The 14829-nt window shown below is 39.8% G+C and overlaps 1 protein-coding gene and 1 pseudogene across 3 annotated transcripts in view; one reads left to right on the top strand and one right to left on the bottom strand.

Moving 5' to 3' along the window:
- The window catches only part of smurf2 (SMAD specific E3 ubiquitin protein ligase 2), a 295636-nt gene that overhangs the window by 221507 nt on the left and 59300 nt on the right, over positions 1 to 14829 (bottom strand). The window lies entirely within an intron of this gene.
- Positions 12270 to 13469, top strand: LOC132827752 (large ribosomal subunit protein uL3-like; annotated as a pseudogene).

The raw sequence follows: 14829 nt of genomic DNA, 5'->3' as shown, positions 1-14829 counted from the left end.
CATGGGGAGAATATGCAAACTCCACACAGACAGTAGCCCAAGGCAGGAATCAAATCCGGATCCCTAGTGCTGTGAGGCAACAGTGCCAACCACTGAGCCACTGTGCCACCCCACCGATGATATGTATCACCCAATATAACTCAAGTTGCACTGAGCATCAACAGAAATCTAATCAATGTACTTGAGGAGATGGAAAATAAAAATTGTTGTTGGAAAACCTAAGGTCTGAGAACAAAGATTACTGTTGGTGCTTTTGAAAGTTGTGGTTGGGAGCCAGTGAACTATCCAATGTCGTAAGTACATAATCCACATCAGGATCAGTAATTCAACACCCACTGTTTATTTCTCCAAAGTCTAAATGCTTAAATGTTCTAAAAAGACTATAAGGCATTTAAACAAAATAGATGAGGAAACTTTTTTTGTTTTCTTTTCCTGGAAAATTGCAGCATGGATTATCATGATCTGGCACAGAGTACAGTTGTCTCTGTTAATGTAGCCTATGTGACTAGGAGACACACCAAGTTGGAGTCTGCTTGCGTTTTCCATGTCTAGACCACTGCTTAACACCAGGTTGCATTTTTCACATCATTGTTCTACAGTAAACAAAGCACTTCCTTTTTTATCCCTCCCACTTCCTCATTTCTCCCTCCCAATTCCTCTCAACATGTTACATCATGCCAGAATTAAAATGCTGTGAGGCTCTACAGACTACAGTTTTATGTTTTGCATTTCCTAAACCTTGTCCCTCGATGGCTGAATGCCATTTCATATCAGCTTACATGGAATAGGTCCTCATATGATGACTGCTACAGCTGCAGTAAAGTCAGTGAAAGACTTAAATTCAAAACAAGCAGCCAAAATATTCTTCCTTCAACAGTAGAGACAAATGATTTCCACACCCATTTAAAAACTTACAACAGAACACATTGGAATGTTTGGTTTATGTAATTGTTAATTAAAAGGAATGGATCGTTATTATATTCTGCATCTGGTTAAAATATTTTCAACATTATAGCTTGCCAATATTTGAGAGAACATCTATCACAGTCTGGACAACAAGTCTATGCACCAGTTAATGCAATTGATCCAGTTAATGGAAATGAGGAACTGAGATACACACATCTCTTTTAATAAATAATAGCAGAATCCTTCCTTAGGCAATGGCCTAGTACCCACAGTGTGGGGAGGAACGATTAAAAAATCTTATTGTTACCTTCCGCTTGAAGAGTTGCTCTGATATGATTCACTCCCAAGGATGTAACTTTTTTAAAAAATGTCTGCTTGGCTGTGGGAGCAATCACAACAATATGATCATGCTTTTATCTATAACTATTAGTACCAGTTATCCAAAAAAAGGAATGGCTGGCAAGTTATCACAATGGGTAATTCTAATAATGAATTAGAAGGGTCAACCTAGATTATAGGACAGAATCTTTTGAAGAGGGTCTTGGAATTCAAAACCTTCTCGCCATAAAGCCAATGTCAATATCTCGAGCCAAGTTGAATCTAGCAAATGATAAGTTTAGGGTTGAGAGTTTAAAACATGTCCTTCCACAGACTAGTGGAGGCAAAATACCCTGGAATAATTTACAAAGCGATTGTATGGTACAAAAACCAAATGCATTGGTGAAATTTAAAGTAGCATGGAAGTTCATCATGTAAATACATGCGATAAAAGTAATGGTCATTTGGAATTGGAAGAGAGGAGGAAATTTTTCAAATGGGGAGAAATAGAAAAATAAATTCCAACATTTTTTCCAGTTGGTCTAGGAATATCGAATGAACCATTGTCTCAACCTACAGAACTCTCCAGAGATTCATAACAACTAGTCAGACCCAATGCAGCTTTCACTCCTCCCCGGCAATTTTGTGTCATGTTTTTCTCAAATTCATTCTTGGAGTTCTAGTTTGACATTCATTTTCCCCCTGCCCTTTTATACTTCAAGATGCATATATGCAAATTTCCCACTTCACATTTTGTACTCAAGATGAACTGAAGCAACTTTCCAAGGTTTTTTTCAACTACACTTTCAAAACCTGTAATGTGTACCACCTAAGAGAACGAAAGGAGTAAATGCATGGAAATGCCACCTCAATATCCCCTCCAAACAACATAACACCCTGATTTGGAACCATATTCTCCTGCTGCTACTTCACAATCACTGGGTCAAAAATGTGGTATTCCCTTTATAATACCATTGTGGGTTCAAAAATGCACTCATCACCATATTTACGAGAGCATTTAGGGGAAAGCAACTACGTGTTGACCCTTATAGGGTTAGGAATGACCTCGTGAGACCAATCCAAAGACCCAAGAAAATGTTCTCGGGACCCTGGTGCAATTTCCCCAATGGCAGGTGATGGAACTTTGAATTCAATAGAAATCTGGAATATAGAGTTTAAATGATGACTATAAAACCAGTGCCTATTGTCAGGAAAGCCCCACCTAATTTGTTTATGTCCTTTAGGGAAGGAAACTGTTGTCCCAGCCTAGTCTGGCCTTCATGTGATTCCAGACCCACAGCGATGTGGTTGACTCTCATCTGCCATCTGGGCAATTAAAGATGGGCAATAATGCTGGAATGGTCAGCAAAACCCACCACCTGTGAACACTGATAAAAACTGGGTGCTCTCACTTCATGAATGGATAAAAAGCTTAAAACATTATGTTGTTCAAGTGGAACCAGAAACTTCAGGATATATATCCTCAGAATATTTTTTTTTCCCCTAAAAGGATGCTGAAAATTTACAAACAAACCATTTTAATGTTCGAGGCTGATCAAAAGCTGGAGTGTTTTATCAAAGAAATGAAGCTTCCTCAAAAAAAATAGAATACTTTGAAACATCTCTGGGGGAAGTGGACACTCAATGACAGGTGTTTAGTGAAAATTATTTGTCACATGGAAAAATGAGGGTTGATTCACCAGTCAGCATTAATGTATTAGAAAATTGCTTGATCTTTTACCAAGTGGAAATAGTTTTTCCTCATCTACTTTTTCCAGACCCCGCACAATTTTTGAAACCTCTATCAAATCTCCTCTTCAATGAAACTAATCTCAAATTCTCAATCTATCCACATTGCTGAAGTTTCTCTATTCTGGAACCATTCTCATAGAACTCTTCTGCAATCGCTACAAAATATCTGCATCCTTCTTAAACAGTACCTGAGTAATCTCAAATGCTGCTGGACATTGTCCAATCAATGATCATATCCACATTTGACCTTCTGATGGTGGGAAGGTCATTGAATGAATGTGTCAAATACTTTTTTTGATTTAATCTACTGCAAAATCATTCAAACAAAAATCAAGAGGAAAATTAAATCTTTCCTGCCGGAATTAGCAATCCGTAGCAACAATTAAAAATCAAAATGGCAGAGATATATATACAAGCATTACACAAGTTTGAAACACTAAAATACAACAACCCACCCTTTTCAGAAAAGGAAATATGATAAACTATTAATCATTTTTAGTGGAATTTGAGCCAAAATACTTGAATATTGAACTCCTCACGCATAGCACTCATCCCATTCAAAGACGGTGATTCATTTCCCATTTGGCAGCAATTCAGCCTGCAATGACTGCATACTGCAGATCTTCTTTTTGCAATGGATGTGCACAGATTCTTACACCTGACGTTCTACATTGCTATTGTTGCCAGCTGGTCAGACTAGACCTCGTCCTGTTTACCAGACACATTAAAGCTATCCTATTGGGAGTCAAATCTCACAACCAGTTGGGAAAACTTTGCAATCTTGCACAGATTTAAAATTTTATAATGTGCTCTGTAATTACCACTGTGTATTAGTAAGAATAGTCAAGTCTTTTTCTGTCTTTTTGCCCATGCCAAATTAACAATGTTCATTTAAAAAATTTTCCAAATGTGCTTATTTATTCACCACACATCCTAGTGGCATACATTTGATTTTATTGCAGTAGATCCAACTGAGAATTAGCTATAACTGGGTTTTAGGTATGACTCTTGGCCCATATTGCATTTGCAGATGTACCGTAAACACTTCAAACAAGTATTGCTCAGAATTTCATCTGCATATAGTTAACCAAATGAAGTGAAAATTAGAATGATGTGGAAATTTAGCTTGTATAATACAAATTAATTTATTAAGCTTTGTTTAACAGTGGAATAATATTAAAAAACAAAATACAAACATATAAAAACACAAAAACTAAATGGATCAATTTTATAATTAAATCAGTTAATACAAAACTACTACTTCATTTCAGAACAAGTTCATTTATAGAGCATGTCCTGATTACAGTCAGAACACATACTGCTAACCAGATTTGCTTTGAAAAAAGGAGTGATTTGCATCTAGGTGGCACAATGTCTGCACATCAGATTACTGGCCACACGTAGTATTCTAGCTCTGCAAATCCAACCTCAAAAACCCAGAGAGCTCTGTTCTATTTTTGTTTAGCAGTCTATTTCCAGCTTGAACTCTGTGGACTTGCTAGATTTGGAAAAGCTTGCTCCTAGCACTACTGCCTCTCACACAGACAAAATTACAAATCAAATCTGCAAGACCATTAGTAGCAGTATCTGAAGATACATGACCAGCAACAGGACTTGAAAGTTTCTAGGTGGTTTTGAAGCTCCATGGTATTCATATTTGCAGACAAACATGCAAAATTAATTCACATTTAATGGAGCACATTTGTAATAATAAACTCAAAACATTCACACGAAAACCAACACTTAGCTAGAAGGGGAGGTGTTAGGTTAGATAACAAATTTCATCAAATAAAACAGGTTTTAGGAAGCATATTGACAAGAGGTGCAGACCTGGCAAGAATCAGGGAAAGAATTCCAGAGTTGAGGGGCTTGGCATCTGAAGGCCTGGCTTACAATGGTGAAGCAACCAAAACTGCGAATACTCAAGGTGCCAGAAGTGGAGAAGCACAAAGATCTTGGAAGAATTAGAGCGAGATGAGATTATAAAGACAGGTGGAATGATAAGAGCATAGACATTTTTCAAAACAAGAATGAGAATTTTAGATGAGAGTTCTGAAGAGTCACACTGGACTTGAAATTTTAACTCTGTTGCTCTCCTCACAGATGCTACTCTAACTGCTGAGTTTTTGTAGCACTGTGAATTTCAAAATGGAAACAGTGCATAAAGGAGCTATGCAAGCCAGTGAACACAGGAGTGATGGCTGAACAGGACTGAATGTCAGACAAAACAAGGGCTGCAGAGTTTTGGTGACTTCAAGGCAGGAAAGGACAGGTGCACATTCGGCCATCACATTCTTGATGAAGGACTTATGCCCAAAACATCAACTCTCCCGCTCCTTGGATGCTACCTGACCTACTGTGCTGTATCAGTGCTACACTTTTTGACTCAGACTCTCCAGCATCTGCAGTTTCTCCTATTTGGCCTCGATGTCTGACAACATGTTTCAAAGAATTTCACATACAATCAGTTACCTTCTAGAACTTCTGACAGTCAATAAGTTTAAAAATTAATTCTTATGACTATATATAAAGTGGTTTGAGAGCCAATACTATGGCTTTAAGAGGTGTATTTTGTCCTGGATTTTATTGAAGAGATTTTCAGCCATAGGTACTGAGCTGTCTCCTCCAATCGAATATTGTAAACAGTTTAAGAGGCTTTGGGAGTTTTTTTAAAAGCTAGAACAATAGAAGCCACATAAATGGATGGAGTCAGGTTCCCACTGAACTGGGGTTTTAGTTTGGCTTTGAGCAGTTGCTGGGGACGAAGCTGGATATGGAAGCTGCTATTCCTCTCTCTGTTACAGCTAAAAACTGAAGTTCTCTCTGTCTCGCACGCAATCTACTTTACTGAATTTGCCTTTATCAAGGGTGTGTTAATGGGATATTACTATATTCGAACAGTTGCTATTTAGTGGTTACATATTTACTATTCAGCTAAGATTTCCAATGGAATTAAAAGTTACGTCAATTCTTCTCTTTTGTTTGCAGTTTAACTACAGGGTAAGAATAAAAAGTGTTTTGCTTAAAGCCTAGTACTGTAACCAATCGAATTACATCTGGAATACAGCACATTACACTTGCCTTTAAACAAGAAGCATTAGGGTCGAGGCTATCTCCTTAATATATTTTGAAGGAGATTTGGTCTGGTACAATATGAATAATCATATTTTTCTTCTTTGATAAATTGGTAAAGATACAAAAAAAATCTACTCTTCAGGTAGTGCAATCAGATGTTTAACATCCACCAAGCAAGACAGTACCTCAGTATTTAATTTTAAAAACCATATCTCTATCTGTTTTATTGTAATTATTTCCATATGTGATAGAATACAAGTGAAGGAAGCATCACTATTTTTAGCAGTACAAAATCCCAACTGAAGAAATGATCTTGCAGAAAACTTTAATCAGTGTTCGAAGCAAACATAAATGTGTGACATGGGTAGCATTTGATACATCTCATGATTGTGTTTGGGTTTTAAACAGGTTGGACACATAGCCACGTACTGTTATCTGCAAAATGATAAGTTCTGTGCTGCATCAAGTTATAACATATCTATGTTATCAATCTTTCCATCTAAATGGATTCAAATAATGTAGCAAGGCTTTCAAAATTGCACTAAAGCCTGTCCTTTTTATTTCTTTTTGTATCAGTAGATTTTAGGGCAAGCAAATATACATGAACAGCCAGAGGAATTACTTAGAGAGAAACACTTTCCTAGTTTGAGACACAGTTTCTGGCTTACTCATTTGTTCTATTCCGTGGGACTGGGTTGGGGTATTGCTAGAGGAGTGGAGTTGGAAAGATCAAACATAATATGGCATGTGAAAAAATTACAGACTAATTAGTAATTGTACAGAACAATATCTGAGTAAACCAAGACTAAATCTCTTGAATCAACAGTAAATACAATTAGTAATATATGTGGATTGATTTCTGGTGCACAATGTAAATATTTTGAGGTAGAAAATGAGGATTCTGGGTAATCTAAGATACAGGACCAGAAAAATTTGTGGCTGTAATAGCTGCTCCTTCTTTCTTTGAGTTATTTTAGGTGTTGGAGGTGATTTCCTCGAATTCCAGGAGCTGCAATTACTATTTAATAAGCTGTTGCATTTTTTTTCCCCAAAAGTTCCAAAACAAAGTCTAAACAACACCACTTTTTAAAAGGGAGATGGACAGAAAATGAAACAGCACATAGTCAGTGAAGCAGTGGGGAGGGGGGGGATGGTGTGAAAAGAGAGAGCGCGCGAGAGAGAGCGCGAGAGAGAGAGAGCGCGCGAGAGAGAGAGAGAGCGAGCGCGAGCGAGCGAGAGAGAGAGAGCGAGCGAGCGAGAGAGAGAGAGCGAGAGCATTGATGAGGGCAGAGCAGTAGACATGATCTATATGAGCTTCAATAAAGCGTTCGACAATGGGAGACTGGTCAGCAAGGTTAGATCTCATGGAATACAGGGACAACAAGCCATTTGGATGCAGAACTAGGTCAAAGGTAGAAGACAGAGGGTGGCTTTTCAGACTGGAGGCCTGTGACCAGTGGAGTGCCACAAGGATTGGGGCTGGGTCCACTACTCTGTCATTTATATAAATGATTTGGATGTGAACATAGGAGGTATAGTTACTAAGTTTGCAAATGACACCAAAATTGGAAGTGTAGGTTACCTCAGATTACAATGGGATTTGATCAGATGCACCAGATGGGCGTAGGAGTTGCAGATGGAGTTTAATTTAGATAAATGGAAGGAGCTTTTTGGAAAACAAAACAGAGCAGGACTTAATGTTAAAGTCCTAGGGAGTGTTGCTGAACAGAGACCTTGCAGTACAGGTTCATAGCTCCTTGAAAGTAGAGTCACAGGTAGATAGGATAGTGAAGGCAGCATTTGGTATGCTTTCCTTTAATCAGTCAGAGTATTGAGTACAGGAGTTGGGAGGTCATGTTGCAGTTATGTTGGTTAGGTCACTTTTGGAATATTGTGTGCAATTCTGGTCTCCTTCCCATTGGAAGGACGTTGTGAAACTTGAGGGGGTTCAGAAAAGATTTACAAGGATATTGCTAGGGTTGGAGTATTTGAGCTAAAGGGAGAGGCTGAATAGGCTGGGGCTATTTTCCCTGGAGCGGACCTTATAGGAGTTTATCAAATCAGGGGCATGGATGCGATAGACAAAGTCTTTTCCCTGGGATGGGAGAGTCCAGAACTAGGTTTAGGGCGAGAGGGGAAAGATATAAAATGGACCTAATGGGCAATTTTTTCACAAAGAGGGTGGTGCATGTATGGAATGAGCTGCCGAAGTGATGGAGGCTGGTACAACTGCAACATTTAAAAGGCATGGGTATTTGAATAGGAAGGGTTGAGAGAGATATGGGTCAAGTGCTGGTAAATGGGACTAGATTAGTTTAGGATATCTGGTCAACATGGACAAGTTGGACCAAAGAGTCTATTTTTGTGCTGTACACCCCTATGGCTCTATGACTCTAAACGTTCACAACATACAGTATGACCCCGATTTTAAGCTGAGTACTCACAAGAACTAAAAATGTGCTGCGGTTAGCCAGTCTGCATTTGGGGTCTCTCCAATATAAAGAATGCCAAATCATGACCAGTGACTAAAGTAAAGTAAATTGAAAGAATTACAAGTCTCTCTCTGCTTTCTTGGAAATACTGTTTGGGACTTACATCAGAGAAAGGGGGAGGTAAAAGGACAGGTGCTGTAGCTCCTACTTTGTCATGGATAGGTGCTGAAGGGGTGACTGAGAAGTAATTCCCAAGCAACCAAACACAGGTCAGGTTGTTTGAACACTTTTTCTTTGCAAAAAAAAGTGGTTAGATTTGAATTTTTTTTAAACCAGCAGATTTTGCTTTTGAAATTTGTTGTTTCTTTTTCTTTCTTTTCCAAGGTAGATATAAAGAAACCATTTCTCTTCTAGTAAGGAAGTTCACAACAATGAGGTAGAACCTTCAAATTAGAGCTGGGAGGCCTCAGAAAGAACATTTTCATACAAGGTGTACTTGAAATTTGGAGTTCTACCCTGCCTCCTACGTCCTCACAAAAAGATAGTGAAGTTGGGTTAATTGGAAATGAACAAAAATCAGCCATCCTGTTTTGTTTATTTACTGTTGCTTGGGATTTGAATTTGGGTATCATCGGCAAGGCCAGCATTTATTGCCCTTGAATAAACAATCTTGCTGGGCCATTTCTGAAGGCAGATAATCATATTTCTTAGATCTGAGCTCCTATTTAGACTAAATTAGGAAAGGGTGTAAACCAAAAAGTAACAAAGAAGGAGAAAACAAGAGATGACAAGAATCCAGAGAAAGTATATTCCTGTCAGGTTGAAAGGAATGGCTGGTAGGTTATAGGGAATGCTGGATGACTAAAGAAATTGAGGGTTTAGTTAAGAAAAAGAAGGAAGCATAGACAGGATAGATTGAGTGACTCCTTAGAAGAGTATAAAGAAAGTAGAAGTATACTTAAGAGGGAAATTAGGAGGGCAAAATGGGAACATGAGACAGCTTTGGCAAACAGAATTAAGAAGAATCCAAATTTACAAATACATTAAGGACAAAGGGGTAACTTGGGAGAGAATAGGGCCCCTCAAAGATCAGCAAGGCGGCCTTTGTGTGGAGCCACAGAAAATGGGGGAGATACTAACGGAATATTTTGCATCAGTATTTACTGTGGAAAAGGATATGGAAGATATAGACTGTAGAGAAATAGATGGTGACATCTTGCAAAATGTCCAGATTACAGAGGAGGAAGTGCTGGATGTCTTGAAAAGAGTAAAGGTGGATAAATCCCCATGACCTGATCAGGTGTACCCGAGAACTCTGTGGGATGCCAGACAAGTGATTGCTGGGCCTCTTGCTGAGGTATTTGTATCATCAATAGTCACAGGTGAGGTGCCAGGAGACTGGAGATTGGCTAACATGGTGCCACTGTTTAAGAAGGGTGGTAAAGACAAGCCAGGGAACTATAGACCGGTGAGTCTGACCTCAGTGGTGGGCAGGTTGTTGGAGGGAATCCTGAGGGACAGAATGTACGTGTATTTGGAAAGGCAAGGACTGATTCGGGATAGTCAACATGGCTGTGCATTTAGGAAATCACGTTTCACAAACTTGATTGAGTTTTTTGAAGTAGCAGCAAAGCAGATTGATGAGGGCAGAGCAGTAGATGTGATCTATATGGACTTCAGTAAGGCGTTCGACAAGGTTCCCCATGGGAGACTGATTAGCAAGGTTAGACCTCATGGAATACAGGGAGAACTAACCATTTGGATACAGAACTGGCTCAAAGGTGGAAGACAGAGGCTGGTGGTGGAGGGTTGTTTTTCAGACTGGAGGCCTGTGACCAGTGGAGTGCTACAAGGATTGGTGCTGGGTCCACTACTTTTTGTCATTTACATAAATGATTTGGATGCGAGCATAAGTAGTACAGTTAGTAAGTTTGCAGAAGACAGCAAAATTGAAGGTGCAGTGGACAGCGAAGAGGGTTACCTCAGATTACAACAGGATCTGCACCAGATGGGCCAATGGGCTGAGAAGTGGCAGATGGAGTTTAATTCAGATAAATGTGAGGTGCTGCATTTTGGGAAAGCAAATCTTAGCAGGACTTATACACTTAATGGTAAGGTCCTAGGGAGTGCTGCTGAACAAAGAGACCTTGGAGTGCAGGTTCATAGCTCCTTGAAGGTGGAGTCGCAGGTCGATAGAATAGTGAAGGCGGCATTTGGTATGCTTTTCTTTATTGGTCAGAGTATTGAGTACAGGGATTGGAAGGTCATGTTGCAGCTGTACAGGACATTGGTTAGACCACTGTTGGAACACTTTTGGTCTCCTTCCTATTGGAAAGATGTTGTGAAACTTGAAAGGGTTCAGAAAAGATTTACAAGGATTTTGCCAGGGTTGGAGAATTTGAGCTATAGGGAGAGGCTGAACAGGCTGGGGCTATTTTCCCTGGAGCACCAGAGGCTGAGGCGTAACCTTATAGAAGTTTACAAAATTATGAGGGGCATGGGTAGGATAAATAGACAAAGTCTTTTTCCTGGGGTGGGGGAGTCCAGAACTAGAGGGCATAGGTTTAGGGGGGAAGAGATGAAAGATGTAAAATAGACCTAAGGGGCAACTTTTTCACGCAGAGGGTGGTACGTGTAGAGAATGAGCTGCCAGAGGAAGTGGTGGAGGCTGGTACAGTTGCGACATTTAAGAGGCATTTGGATAGGTATATGAACAGGAAGGGTTTGGAGGAATATGGGCCGGGTGCTGGCAGGTGGGACTAGATTGGGTTGGGATATCTGATCGACATGGACGGGTTGGACCAAAGGGTATGTTTCCATGCTGTACATCCCTATGATTCTATAACTTGCAAGTAATATCAAAACAGATAGCAAGAGCTACTTTAAACATATAAAAAGGAAGACAAGTTTGAGGAAATCCCTAACCAGTGAAGCAGTTGTGGAAACCTTGTTCAATGTTTTTAAGGCAAAGACAGATACATTTTTTGAACAGTAAAGGAATATTGGGAGGGTTTCTGCCTATACAAGGGCAGTGAGATCTAAATGTGCTGCCATCCTCTTGGTGAAAAGGTTTTGCCTCACATTTCCCGAAATTTTCTGCCTCTTACCTTAAATCTACGGTCCCAGCCACAGATCCCTTCAGCAAGGGAAATGTTTCTTCCATCCACCTGGTCTATATTTCTCAATTTTAAACATCTCAAGCATGTTCCCCTACAGTCTCATCTGCTCCAAGGAAAGGAGCCCACTCTGTCCAATCTTTCCAGTTCAGACAAAGTCCTGGTGAATCTCCTCTGCATCCTCTCCAGTGTTAATCACATCCCCTCTAATAATGTGGATTCAGGTACTGCACACAATACTCTATGGCCTAATCAATGTTTTGTATAGTTGCAGCATAATCTCACTGCTCTAAAACTCCAAGCTTGGCTATTAGAGGCAAGTACTCCATTCTTACCCACTTTATCCACCTGTTCTGTAATTTAGGGAACCAGGAAACATGCCCAGTACTTCCAGGATCCTACCATTCATCATGAATTCACTTGCCTTGTTTGTTCTGCTTAAGTGCATCACCTTATATTAATCTAGAATGATTTCCATTTGCCACTGAGCACCCTGACCAGCACATCTTGTTACCTCCTGCAATCTAAAGTTATCCTCCTTTCTGTTTACCACCCCAATTTTTCTATCATCTGCAAACTTAATGATCAACAATTTGCATCAGTGTTCACAGTGGAAGAAACTATGTGCATCATTAAGTTACTAAATACTTCTTTCAGGTCACTTTGAAAAATGTCTCATTGTAAGTTCTCCACCCCCAGACACTGTGCTCTGGGCTTCCTGCCCCGAAAAAGGAGCCAGAGACACAAGAGCAAAGTGAAGAGTTTCCTCAAAGATGATTCTTCCAAATCCATCCATCTGACCCCTTCTTTGGTTACAAGGATGGCATGACACATGTTGTTCCTGACATTGACAGGCGCGGTTCAAAGGTAAACAAGAAGGAGGTGGTTGAAGCGGTGACTGTAATTGAAACTCGTCCAACGGTAATTGTTGGTCTCGTTGCCACATTGAGACTTCCTGTGGTCTCCGAACCTTTAAGACTGTGTTTGCTGAGCAGATCAGTGATGAATGCATGTGTTGGTTCTACAGGAATTGGTACAAACCCAAGAAGAAGGCTTTCACCAAGTACTGCAAGAAATGGCAGAATGATGATGGCAAGAAGCAATTGAAGAAGGACTTCAACAGTATGAAGAAATACTGCCAGGTTATTCATATCATTGTTTACACATAGATGTTCCTGCTTTCCTTGCGTCAGAAATCGCCCCACATCATGGAGATCCAGTTGAATGGTGAGGTCATTGCAGAGTTGATTGGGCAAGACAGAAACAGGATCAGTGGGTTGCTGCTAAGCTGGTGTTTGGTCAGGATGAGATGATAGATGCCATTGGTGTAACCAAAAGCCATGACTTCAAAGGGTTCACCAGTCATTAGCCCACAAAGAAACTGCCAAGGAAGACTCACAAGGTGCTGAGTAAAGTTGCCTGTATTGGAACTTGGCATCCTGCCTCTGTAGTTTTCTCTGTTGCTCATGCAGGTCAGGAGGGATACCATCACCGTACAGAGATCAACAAGATGACCTACAGGATTGGATCAGGTGGCCAAACCAAGGATGGTAACCTGGTGAAGAATAATGCTGCTACAGAGTACGATCTGACTGACAAGAGCATCAACCCAGTAGAGAATTTCCTCACTATGGTGAAGTGACCAATGATTTTGTAATGATGAAGGACTGTGTTGTTGGTTCCAAGAGACATGTGCTTACACTGCACAAGCCCTTGTTGGTGCAGAAGATGTGCTGTGGAGAAGATCGACCTGAAGTTTATTGATACCTCTTCCAAAATTTGTTCATGGCCACTTCCAGACCACTGAGGAAAAGGCAGCATTTATGGGAACCTGAAGAAGGATCGCATGGCAAAGGAAGAGGCTGCATAAACCATGGACCAATTATGACATTGTTCTAGTGATCAATAATTTTTTTTTAATTTAATTACAAAATATTCAAGCAGCGAAAGGAGGAGAGGAAGTAAGTAAAGTAATTATCAGTTAAGAAAAAGTGCAAGAGAAACTAACGTGATTAAAGAGCAATGAGCACTCTGGACTTGACGGGATACATTCTAAGATATTAAATGAAGTAGCTGCTGAGATAGTAAATGCACTGGTAGTAACTTTCCAGGAATCCTTAGATTCTGGAAAAGTCACAATGGAGTAGAAAGCTGCTCACATAGAGGAACCTCAATTAGCCGAATATTAATTATCCAAATTTCAGATTATCCAAAGACGATCTCAAGGTCCCGTCAAAACGTTACATCAAAGAGATAAGTGAATTCGGATTACCTATTCGAAGAACATGGAAAATGCTGGCAAAAACAAAGAAACACAAGCACATCAAGCAATAGTGACTGGATTTCTTTTTAAACAGAAGGAATGCCCTGCCAGGAACAGTGGTGGACTCTCCCTCTCTATGGGCATTTAAACGGGCATTGGATAGGCATATGGAGGAAAGTGGGCTCGTGTAGGTTAGGTGGGCTTGGATCAGCGCAACATCGAGGGCCGAAGGGCCTGTACTGCGCTGTATTTTTCTATGTTCTATGTTCTAAGGGTTAGTTACACAGTCCTTTGCTTTATTCCTGTCATTTTACTGGGCCATTAATGAAAAAAAATGGCAGAGAAAGTAAACACATGCACGAGGCAATACTTCTGTCTTTCCAGCACGACACTGAGTTCACGGAAACTGACAAATGCTCATGATTGTAGAAGCTGTTCAGGACCTTGTTTAATGGTGGGATTTTGTATAGTTATGTGATGGTAAGGGTTTCATTCTTTTCAGTTTAACCTGCAATTTGCAAAATGCAAAGATTAGTTTGTTTAAATAACAGTCTCATTAAAATTATAGATTTAAACAAACTCTCCAGTACAGCATAGTGTTAGATCAGGATGGCTTCCTTTGTTTAAGGTCAAATCAAAACGAAATAGTGCTCTCGTTCGGATAATCAAGGTTCCTCTGTAATACCTTTAGTTACAAAGGAAAGAGACAAATATTAGGCAATGTAGGCCAGTTAGCTTAACATCCGTCATTGGGGAAAAATAAATGCCAATTATAAAGGATGTAATGGCACAGCATTTTGTAATACGTATGATAAAACTGAGTCAGCGTGGCTTCATGAAGGGGGAATCATGCCTCACAAATTTGATAGAATTCTTTCAGGAGGTAACAAACAGAATAGATAAAGGGGAAGCAGTAGTAATACATTTGGATTTTCAAAAGGAGTTTGATAAGGTGCCACAAATTAGA

The sequence above is a fragment of the Hemiscyllium ocellatum genome, chromosome 25, assembly GCF_020745735.1.
Source record: "Hemiscyllium ocellatum isolate sHemOce1 chromosome 25, sHemOce1.pat.X.cur, whole genome shotgun sequence".
Classification (NCBI taxonomy): domain Eukaryota; kingdom Metazoa; phylum Chordata; class Chondrichthyes; order Orectolobiformes; family Hemiscylliidae; genus Hemiscyllium; species Hemiscyllium ocellatum.
This window is presented reverse-complemented; position numbering and strand designations above follow the sequence as displayed.